The 11,879-nt window shown below is 45.4% G+C and overlaps 1 long non-coding RNA gene across 1 annotated transcript in view; it reads right to left on the minus strand.

Annotated features, from left to right (window-relative positions):
• LOC110344701 (uncharacterized) overlaps window positions 1-11,879 on the minus strand; it is an 81,870-nt gene that overhangs the window by 66,624 nt on the left and 3,367 nt on the right. The window contains exon 2 of the long non-coding RNA XR_002387436.2: window positions 2,767-2,983. This is a non-coding gene — a long non-coding RNA (uncharacterized LOC110344701). The remainder of the gene's footprint in view (window positions 1-2,766; window positions 2,984-11,879) is intronic.

Here is an 11,879-nt window from a genome sequence, read left to right on the forward strand (position 1 = left end):
CCAAAAGTATTTTTGTACCTAATCCTATATTAGTGAGGGTTGCTAAGGAACCATGTGCTGCAAATTAGGAATAATCCCAACCATAACTCCAAAGGGTAAAAACCAAAGCAAACAGAAGCCACTGGATGGAAGAAAAGAACTAGGGAACCAGTGTCTTGTCATGCTGGCTCCTTTTGCCCAGCTCACATGAAGAAAGAAGCTTTTTCCCCACACACAAACTCTGCAGAGGCGAAACAAGCACAGAGAGTGAAGGTCCAAGAATCTTCCAGAGAGGGGCCAGAAACACAGAGCTAATGCTATTCCCATTTTGCAGACAAGAAAACTGAGCCACAAATAGCAACTTGCCCCAGGTCATACTGCCAGTAAATATGGGCCAGTGGCCTGTGAACCCAGACAGCCTGATTCCAGATGCCTCAACTTTCACCATTAAAAGACAGCACCATCACCCCCCGAAAGGAAAGAGCAAGAGCTTTTGTTCAGGTCAGAGAGCCAGGAATAAGACTCAAGGGAAGTTTTCAATGCCAAAGTCAGAGTGAGAAGAAGTATTGGCCTCTCTCCTTAAAGCAGAACAAGTAGGGTTAGAAAAAGATGGAAAGATATTAAGAGGAAGTAGAAAGAAAAGTATAAGGATTATGTTGGCATTTATTTTATGAATTGCTGCTAGGTTCATTGTTTTTATAAGTAGGGTGTCATTTAATGTTTATGCTCGCCTGCTTAGCACAGGAACTAGGTGGTATATATGTCTGTGTGTGTGCATGTGTGTGTATGTGTGTTCTCCTACTTGTGTGCATGAGCATTTGTGCACATATGCAGGCTCGTGAGTGACTAGACATGTGTGCATATGAGTACGTGCATCCCAGGGCTATGGGTCCATGCTGTGTGTGTGTGTATGTGTGCACATGTGTGCATTTGGGTGCAGGCGTGATGAATGGCCACACCCATAGGAAGCCTGACTGTGCTGACCATCCCCAAATATTCATGTTTTCCCAGAGGCAACCTGGCTTCACTGCCAGAAAAATTCCTCAGCAGAAATAAACAACCTCCAGGGAGCCGGCCCTCAGCCCCATGCTGGAAGTGACAGCAGATGTCTCCTTCTCCGCCCTGCCATGAGCCCATGGGGCCCTGCAGACAGAGGGGCTCAGTCTGAGTTGTTGACTAACTGACAGCAAGCAGGGCTGTGGCTGGGCCATGGATGCAATCGCCAGGGGCGCAGTTAGTGGCCACTCTTGGTCGGACAACTTGCCTTTCACACGTTCCTCAGAGACCAAGAAGAAAGCGTGCTTATTCCCCTCTCACTGCAGATGCATGGGCCATGACATCTGTCCCCAGGCAGCCCCACACAGCCTGCACAGCCTGCACTGAGAGAGGCGCCTCATCTCCAACTCCTTCTGATCAGCTATCAAATTTAACCCACTCGTTCTTTTTTTTCAATTGATACATAGGGCTTGGAGGTGCAGCTCAGCAGTAGTGGACTTGCCTAGCATGCTTGAGGTCCTAGGTTCCATCCCCAGGGTCACAGAAAAAAAAAAAAAAAAAGAAACAAAAATTGATACGTAAGTATACATTTTATTGGGTACAGAGTGATACTGTCACACCTACATACAGTGTGTGATGGTCAGTCAGGGTCACTAGCATTTCCACCACCCCAAACACTGATTATTTCTTTATGTTGGGAACATTCAAACTCCCTTCTTCTAGCTATTGAGAAAAATACAGTAAATTACTGTTAACCACAGTCATTCTACTGTGCAAGAGAGTGCTAGAACATATTCCTCCTATGTGGCTATAATTTTGTCCCTGTAAACCAACATCTCTTTAACTTCTTCTCCTCTCTACCTCCCCAGTCCCTGGTAACCACAACTCAACTCTTCACTTTTGAGGTCCAGCTTTCTAGCTTCCAGATATAAGTAAAAGTGGCCTGTGCCCTATGCTTACTGCAGCCTCATTCCCAATAGCTGAGATATGGAATGAAACTAAGTGTCCAATAAAGAAAATATGGTATATATACACATGGGGGAATATTACTCAGCCATAAAAAAGAATGAAGTCATCCTGTCATTCACTGCAACATAGATGAGCCTGGAAGACATTAAGTTAAGTGACATAGGCCAGGCACAGAAAGACAACTCATGTATTCAGGCTAGCCACTCCCTGCTAAGACAGTAGCCCCATGCTCAGGTCTGTCCCTCAGATGATACCATTCATGACCCCCCTGGGAAGGCATCCCACTTACTGAGGTTTTCTTGCAACCAGCCAAACTACAAGAAAACAAAACCCCATAGAAATGTCTTAGCAAGCAGTGCTCTTCCTTGTGTAGTCCTAACAGCATGAGTAACCTCAAAGAATATTGTGTGGAAAGTACTTTAAGCAACAAGCAAAGCACTTCCGCCAGTGGCTTGCAAGAGGCTGAACTCACTGAGAGTGTAATCACTTGGGAATCAGGTCAAAGGGGACAAGCCCTAAAAAGCACCTTCTCCTCAGATTCAGGGGCACAACTGACCTCAGTTACACCCCACCCGAGGCTGTCCTTTTCCAGGTTTTTAAGCCACAAAACCCTGGGATGGTCTCCAAAGCAATGAAGAATAGTATAAGAAATACAGAACAAATCAAGGATCATTTAGGTTATTTTTAAATAACCCCAAAGAAAGGTGTCCACTCCTCACAATTTTCAGCTGCAGAATAAGAACAAATGGTATAAAGTGATAAGAGGCACAACGGGCTGCGAGGCTGCTGATTAATAGAGACCAAGGAAAGAAAGCGCCATACCCAATTGCATGACCGCAGAAGTGTGGCTGAACATGAAAACGCTTCCTTCTCTCCACAGGCACCTCACTGGCATCTGCTCTCCACCAGGTCCCGGAAGGCACATCTTCTGAAGGCAAGCAGGTGACGGGCAGTTAGCTCTGATGGCTCCCCTCCTCCTCTTGACCTTCTCCCTCCACCGTTCTGAGCCAGGCAGTCCTCAGCCCACAGGCCTCATCCCCTGTGGCAGAAACCAAAGCTGCATCTCATGTATCTCATCTCAGAGATGCCAGTTGGCAGCCCAGGGGGGTTAGGCCTGCCACTGAGCAGGGGTAGAGACAGAATGAGAACACAGATCTCCTACAGCCACTCCCACTGCTAGCACTGTTTCTCAGGCAGGTATCCAGACACGGGGAAAGCTGCCGGGAGCCTGGTGCTCCTCAGGTTACACACAATAAGGCTGACCCCAAAGAGCACCCCATCGTGAGTGGGCTGGCACCCCAGGCTGGAGCACCTGACTTCTCATCTGTAAAATGGGCATGATTCCTGGATCGCTTATCCCTTAGGCAATGTATACTCAGAGACCTCAAAACCCTTCTTGAGGCCTCTGAATGCCTTAAACGCCACACTAATCAGGCCAGGCTTCAGCCTGTAGGGATGGTATCGGGGGTGGGGGAGAATCATGGGCCGACAGAGACGAAATTGCATTTTGAAGGATTGGTCTACACAGGACTCAGCTAGAAACACATGTAGATTAGAGGGGAGCAGAAAGCGCAGCCACCAGGCCACTGTATTATTTCAGGTGAGGGGGAATGTGGGCCAAGCTGAAGCTGAGGACAGCCAGCTGTGGATCCCAGAGGCAGTTCTCTTCTGGGCGTAGATGGTAATGATGGTTGCACAGCAATAAGAACGTACTTAATGCCTCCAAACTATACACCTCAAAAGTGGTTAAGATGGTAAATTTTATGTTACATATATTTTACCCCAACAAAATAAAAATAAAACCAAGGGCATTAATGCTTGGATCACCCTGCCCTAGATTTCAAAGACCATGAAGAACGAAGATAAGGGACATTTATGGAGCACATTTACTGTGTTCACATATTAACTCATTGGTCCTCGCAATAACCCTACGAGCTGTTATTATGCCCATATTACAGATGAGAAAACTAAGATCAGGAAATTTAAATAACTACCCCAACATAGTCCCAACACAGCTAGTATCAGGCAGAGATGGGACTTGAACCTATGCAGGCTAACTCAAAAGCCTGTGTGTTTCTGTACTACACTAAATTGCCTCTAGTTAGATGCTAAACATCTAAATCAGAACAAAACATGGTCTACTGACAAGCTAGCCCTGCAATTCTATTATTTGGCTCCACAGAGAACAGAAATCCAGGCAGCTGACTGAATTTATTTTTCCATTTTCATCCAAATGTTTGGCATCACATAAACAAGATGATGTGCCCATGAGTGGGAGCCACTCAGGAATTAGAACTCTGTCACCAGTAGACACACTGTCTTAATTCAAGGTTGTCATTTCATGAATTAACATCCTACCCGATGATGTTTGCTTAACCTCCTAGGATATTTTATTCTTTAAGCATCTGTAGCCAATCGTCTTTTGGTCAACTCTGTGCATGTTTGAGTACCAGCTAATAGACATCCTGACTATTTCTTGTTCTCCTCTAGTATTAGCCCAGGTTACACTGGACTTTTTTTTTCAGCTTCACAAATAACAAACACCATGCATATTTTAACTTCATTTCTGGGATTAAAGTAAATACATAATTTTGGCAAATTACTCGGAATTATGGGCTAGCAACATCTGGTTTGGATATTCTCAAGTAAATTATTGGCACAGTCTCTGCCACATTTTTAATTTTAACCAAAATGTTCTCAGAACCATGTGTTTTCTGTCCTGTTTGCATGTAATCAGTTTGAGAGGACCTTGGAGTCTTAAACAGGGGATTCAGAAATTAGCTGCGACACCTGGGCACTGCCCGCAGGCCTCCAAGCTGCCCTCCCTCCCTCCCAGCACCAGGGGAGGTGGCAATGAAGGCCAGTGGCCGGTGGCTTTCGGTTCCTGCCTCCAGCTCTGCAGAGGGAAAAAGGCCCCAGGTACTGTGTGTACTCGTTCCTCGCCCTTCACTCTGCTCCCAAATTACATACCTCACTTTTATGTCAAGTCCAATATAGCTTCCTTAGCAGTTTTCCCCCCTCCTTATTCCACATCAAGAGTACCCAATTACTTTTATAAATACTTGTTTTAAAAATATCACAGTGGCTTCCTGCTGCTTCAAGTTCTGAAGGGCTGTACAGGATTTTAGACTCTTATAAATCTTTCAAACAGTTCATATTTTATCAACAAAGTGTGCTTTTTTATAAACCCTAAGTATAACTCCTCATTGAGGACATTTTTTCAATTATTTGACCTTTCCATAAAAATGACAAAATAAAAGGAATTTTCCTGCCATTTCAAAAGTCATTTGCAATGCCCTCCTTGTGTTTATTAATTCTGCCTCACCCACCAATAACGGTGGTGTTTTTGGTTAAAAGAGAGCTTGAGGGTTGTCAATTCCAAACATCCCAGCAGAGGTAAAGCAGGGTTATGTGCCGGGTCTTTGAAAGAAAATTCCAGGAAGGCCTTGGCTTTTGTTAAAACAAAAAGTTCCCTAGCTCAAGGCAGGGGCTTCCTACGTGAATTTTCTCTGTGGTCACCAGGCCATGTCATGAAATGTCACCAGGGACACAAAAGGATCCACCCTGCACTGTGGAGGTGGCTTTGGGGTCCTCAGGTTGTCCTGCATTGTCTCCTTGGCTGTGTGGTTTTCCACTTAGAATAACGTGAAAATCCCCAAGGGATGCCACTTAGAAAGGAACCTCAGAATGACATGCAACTATGAGAAAGACTCAGTTCCTAGCATGACAACAATCAAGCTATAGCTGTTAATCAAATGAAAGCCAGAAATCTGGGGAGTATAATGTCTGTCTTAGTCCACCTCTGCTGCTGTAATGAAATACCTTGCACTGAGTAATTTATAAACAGCAGAAATTTCTTTCTTACAGTTCTACAGGCTGGGAAGTTCAAGATCGAGCCACCAGGGGACTCAGTGTCCAGGGAGGATTGTTCTCTGCTTCCAAGAGGGCGCTTTGTTACTGTGTCCTCACAGGGAGGAAGGTAGAAGGGCACAATGAATGAGCACTGTGTCCAAACATGGCGGAAGAGTCAGAAGTGCAGAAGGGGTGAATTCTCTCCTTGAGCCCTTTTGTAAGGGCTCTAATCCCACCCCAATCATTCGGGCCTTATCACACCCCAAACCCCCTCCTCTTAATATCACCACCTCAAGGGGTAAGTTCCAACATAGGAATTTTGGAGACACACATACATTTAAGCCACAGCAATGTCCCTAAGGTCTCTAAACTTTGATTTTATGTCTGGAAACAGAGGCAGGTTGAGAGATAACCAGGGGAAAGAAAATAGTTATGGCCTGGAGCCTCAAGTACCCAAAGAATAAGCCTCTGAATTGTAGACCAAAGTCTGGCCTTTGGTTATATACCCTTGACTCTCCCCTGAAAATGCAGGATAGTGTTTCTGATCAGCTTAGAGCCAACATCCCTCAGTCTACCACCAGTCCCCATGCATTCACTTAGCAAATATTTGGTAATCACCTAGGATGTTCTCATTTCTCCTGGGAGCTAAAGAGGATCTAAAGAAGTTCAAAATGGGTACCTGTCCCCAAAAACAAAATCAGGTAGTGCACTGTAAAGCTATGTAATCCCACAGCACTACAGGAGGAGGGCTGAAGGAGGCCTCCTGACAGCCTATGGAATGGGAATAGGGAAGAAAGCCAAGCTCCTGGAGGCTGGATACCAGAAGGTGACACTTGAGACAAGCACTCAAGGAGGTATGTGAGTTAGGATTCTCAGAGAATCAGCACCAGTAGGATGTGTGCGTGTGTGTGTGTGTGTGTGTGTGCGCGCGCGCGCGCACGTGTGTGTGTCTAAATACAGTCATCCCTCAGTATCCATGAGGGATCAGTTCCCGGAACCTCTATGGATTCCAAAATCCACAGATGCTCAAGTCCCTTATATAAAATGACATAGTATTTGCATAAAACCTATTTACATCCTTCTATATATTTTAAATCATCTCTAGATTACTTATAATCCCTAATACAATGTAAATGCCATGTAAATAGTCATTATACTGTATTATTTAGAAATTAATGACCAGGAATAAAGTTGGTACATGTTCAGCACAGGCACACTTTTTTCAAATATTTTTTATCTGCAGTTGGTTGAATCTGCAGTTGGGACATAGATCCCAAAAGAGACAGAGATTTCTCATAAGGAATTGCCTCATGCAACTGTGTGGCTGGCAAGTCTGAACTCTTAGGATGGGCCAGCCGACTGGACACTCAGGCAGAAGCTGATGCTGCAGTCTTAAGGCGGAATTTCTTCTCCAGGAGACCTCAGTTTTGCTCTTAAGACCTTCAGTTGAATGGATGGGGCCCACCCACAGGACTGAGGGTCATTGTCTTTGCTTAATGTCAACTGATCACAGATGGTAACCCATCTATAAAATACCTCAAAAGCAACCCTACATTAGTGTCTGATGAGAGAGCTGTGTAAATAATCCAGGCAAGTTGACATAAAACTAACCATCCAGGAGCCATCCGACAAGGAGCAGAAAAAGGCAGACTAAGAAGGTGTGGGTCAGGCAGAAGAGGGAAAGGTGGGTGGGATGTTGAAGGGGCCAGGGTGGGGAGCCACTGTATGGGAGTCAGTTTGGGGAAGACTCTGGGCTCCCTGCTAAGAGGTCTATGGCTGAACTGGCCTCTGGGAGTTGTTAAAGTTTCCCTGTGAGACAGGCAATAACACAATCTGGCAGGAGTATAAGGGTAGACTGAAAAGAACAGATCATGGAGAAAGCAGCTATAGGATTAGGAGGAAAAGACCAGAGCCTAGGCTGGGGGTGGGAGAAAGACAGGGATGGAGCCAGAAGGATGGATAGCTGAAGAGGCAGGTGGAAGATGAAGCCAGGAAGAAGCCGAGCTAGCCCAGTTGAGAGACTGAGCTAGGAGAAGGACCCTGTCGGCCAATGTGAGACAATTAGAAAGAGGAGCCAACCTGACGGCAGGATGAGGAGGTTGGTCCTCAAAGTTTTGAGGGTATGCTGACTGAGACCTTTGGGGACACATAACCAGACTTAGATCAGAGCAGGGGATTAGGTAGACAATTTGCGCATAAGGGATAGAGAGAAAAGCACTGATGTCTTAGAAACTTACAGTCACCAAAGAAGAGACTGAAAAGGTTAAAGAACTAACAGGTGACCACAGGACAGGCAGTGAGCCCGGGAACAGAAATGAGCTGCCCCTCAGGGATTCTCTTACATGTGAGGAAACCTCAGAGAAAAGGTTACAGTTGGGCAGGAGACGTGGCCAAGAAGAGGGGCCAAGGCAGAAACACATGGAATCAACCCCTCTAGGGTCTTGAGGTGCCTCCAACCCTGGGAGAGGATAGGTGAATTTGAACTGGACTTGAGTAGAAGTCCCTGGACACAGTAGATGGGGGACAGGCATGCAGGGATGACTGAGAACAGAGGATCCCATAACAGGGATGAAGACAGCATAAGTTGGGAGGAAGGGTAACTTCCATGACCACTGGGGCTGAGGAGGACTGGGGGGATCCCTGTTACATGAGAGGGTTACCAGCATGGGAGCGACTTCGTACACATCCAAAGGAAATGAAGTCAGTATGTCAGAGACATCAATATGGCCACGTTTGTCATGGGACTGTTCACAATATCTAAGTTACGGAAACATTCATTGACAGTGGATGAACAGATAAAGAAAATGTGGTGTAACATTATCCAGCCATAAAAAAAAAATGAAATGTTGTCACTTGTGATGACATGGATAGAAGTAGGGGACATTAAATGAAATAAGCCAGGCATAGAAAGACAAATACCACATGCTCTCGCTTCTGTGTAGAACCGTAAAAAGTTAACCTTATAAAAGTAGAGAGCAGAATAGTGATTACTGGAGGGAGAGGGAAAGAGGATGGTTAACAAGTACAGGGTGCAGCTGGAAAGGAGGAAGAATTTCTAATTTAAAAAAAATTAGAGGAGGGGCTGGGGATTTAGCTCAGCAGTTTCGCCACCTGTTACGCAAGCACAAGGACCTGAGTTTGGATACCCAGTACCAAAAAAAAAAAATTAGAGGAGTAGGAGAAGCATATGCAAATTAGACGATGCACACACAGCCAGGACACAAGAGACCCAGGGTCCAGGTCAGTGAGGCAGTGAGTCTGGGAGCAGTGTCAGGAGGAGCAGGTGCTCCCAGACAGAATTCCCAACTTCAGACAGAATTCCCAACTTCAGACTCCTCCCTAGTGCAAAAGGGGGAATGGAACAGCAGCCTCAGATGATGCTGGTAATTCCCACATCTATGGACTGTGCACACCACACATGGCTGCTGGGACTCCACACACTAACATGTGTTCAGTCTGCTATTGCACAACCACCCTAAGAGGTGGGTAGTAGAATTATCATCATTTTACAATGAGAGAAACTGAGGAAGAGAGAGGTTAATAACTTGCCCAAAGTTACACAATTACCAAATGGCAAAGCTAGAATTCAGATTAGACTGTCAAGGTAGGCAAGAGAGGCTAAATGGCACGTATGAAATTGGAAAGCAAGGAGATAAGTTCAGGACTCAAACACAGGCCCAAGTATCTACAGGGTGCCTGGTGTGCCTACTTAGAAGCAAATCAGCCTTGATCACCCTGAGGACAGGAGAATGTGACACCTTCTCCAGACCCTCAATCAGGCACCCTGGTTCCAACATCCTTGCAAAGACTGGTCTCTGGTCTGGATGGTGTCTTTGCAGGAGCCCAAGACCTAGGGTCCAGAGGAAAAGGGTTGCAACTTTAGGTATCAGCAACATGAGCAATGCAAAGGGTGTGTGAGGAGCTACCGGGTCACTTGCCAGTCAGGTTCTCTGCCAGGTTATGTTCAGATACTGAGGATGCCCAAAATGCTGGAAAAGCTCAGCCAAGAGGCTTGGAAGGGCCATTTGCTGTGCTTAGGACACGGTTTGAGCGAGTTCCACAGGCTCATGTGCTGGAAGCTGGGCCCTGGGATGTTTATGTTGAGATGGTGGAACCTTTAAGAGATGCAGCTTACTGAAAGGTCATTAGGTCACTGGGGTTGCCATCCTCAGATGGAATAATGTAGTTCTTATGGGACCCCAGTTAATTCCTGCAGGAGAAGGTTGTTTATAAAAAGAGCAAGCCTGGCTTCTCAATCTCTCTGGTTTCCTGTCTCACCACATGATCTCTCTCTCTCTCTCTCTCTCTCTCTCTCTCTCTCTCTCTCTCTCTCTCTGTCATTGCGATATAATCAGGGTAGCCCTCACCTGGCCCAAGAAGATGCCAACACCATGCCCTTGAATCTCCAGATCTCTGAGCTAAATAAACCTTTCTCATTATATAAAGTACCCAGCCTCAAGTATTTTGTTACAAGGGCAGAAAACAGACCAAACAATGTTTCACAGCAGTGCCTCTTACAAGTTCTAAGATTTAACAGATTTGGAATTTGGAGGTTTATTGATGATCCACTGTGTCATTTGATCTCTTAAGCTACTCAAACCTGAACTGTTAATTAAGCCAAATCCAAACGGCCAACAGAGAGAAAGAAGGAGTGGGAGGAAGGAGGCAGGAAAAGAGAGAATCTTTACCTTAATAATAATCATCTGGCTTTTGCATTTGTACTTTGCCTTCTATACTTAAAATCTTTCATTGTATAGAAAAATCACCCACTGTGACCTAGAACGGAAATGTAGCTTTGGTACCTGTTCAGCAGGTCAGCTCCTTACAGCTCAGTAGACAAATACACTCAGCCGTCTTCTCTTCCTGAGCTCACCTCATTGCCACACAAGGTGCCCACATCCCCTACCAGTCTTTCTCTGCCAGGTCCTGACTCCAGTCCTGCTCTCTCCCCTTCAGCCAACTGGCCAGCTTTCTCCAGCCCTCCCTGTTCCTTCCACCCAGTTGCCTTCTTGACAGCTGCTTTCAGGACAAGAGCTGAAAGAGCAAGTCTGAGAGGACAGGCAGAAGAGCAGAAGTAAGGCTCAAAAACCAAGCCTTGGTTTTCCACTGGCTCTTTGATGGTCACCCACACTTCCTCCTCGGTACAGCCCCTGGCCACCTTGCCTACAGTTCACAGAATGGAAAGTTGCCCAAGATACAGAAGTTTGCCAGAAATGGTTGTTATTCTTATAAATGCACCCTCACTGGTGATACAAATCAGAGTTCCCTGGAGTGGGATGTATGTTTTATTGGAGCCCTGAAGATGATTCAGGGGGCACTGGACATATGCTTTCTATTTAAGAGTTTTGGATTTAATTTCACAATCATCTTCTATTTATGGGAAGGGATACTGGATTTCATGTGTGGTCACGGTATAAAGTTTCCTGCTAGAATAATTTTCTAAGTGGAAAAAAAAAGCCATTTGAGGGAAAGTAGAAAGTAAGTCATTGTCTTAGTAGAATGCAAGCATGGTCAAAACTACAAAAGTGGTAAAAAATGACTGATGAATGGATGGTTCTGATATCAGTTGCATAAATGTAGACTCATCCCATTGACCTTCTGTCCACTGAGAACAGATCAGAATCACAAGTCAATTTGATTCAATGGACAAATATTTGCTAAGAGTCTTTGTCTTATCCATGGCTGAGAGAGTCACACAAAGAGAGCTCTCAAGTTCTCCTTGACTTGGAAAGTTCACAGTTTGCTTATTGGAAAGAACAGGTTTACACTAGTAGAAACTATAGAAGAATGGAGCAAAAGAGTGCATAAGAGAAGGAGGCAGACTCAGAGAAGCAGGAGGGCAGAGGAAAGGGGAGCTCAGGAGATTTGAATGACAGGAGGGAACTCAGAAACATTCCTTTTGCTCTTATCTCACCCCCTGGATCCTGAGAAGTTACTTCAGGTCCCTAAGGACCTTCTTGTGGCAGTGAAAATCACCAGAGAACTGCACTTCTAAAGGTGCAAGAGCTTTGTGAGGGACATTCACAAGCCATGCGTTTTCTGTGCTGCCTGTGTGCCCCAAGCTCGTGGCAAGGCTTCTGAAC

This window comes from Heterocephalus glaber, unplaced genomic scaffold, assembly GCF_053883595.1.
Source record: "Heterocephalus glaber isolate CG9 unplaced genomic scaffold, H.glaber_assembly_v1.0 deba00001606, whole genome shotgun sequence".
NCBI lineage: Eukaryota > Metazoa > Chordata > Mammalia > Rodentia > Bathyergidae > Heterocephalus > Heterocephalus glaber.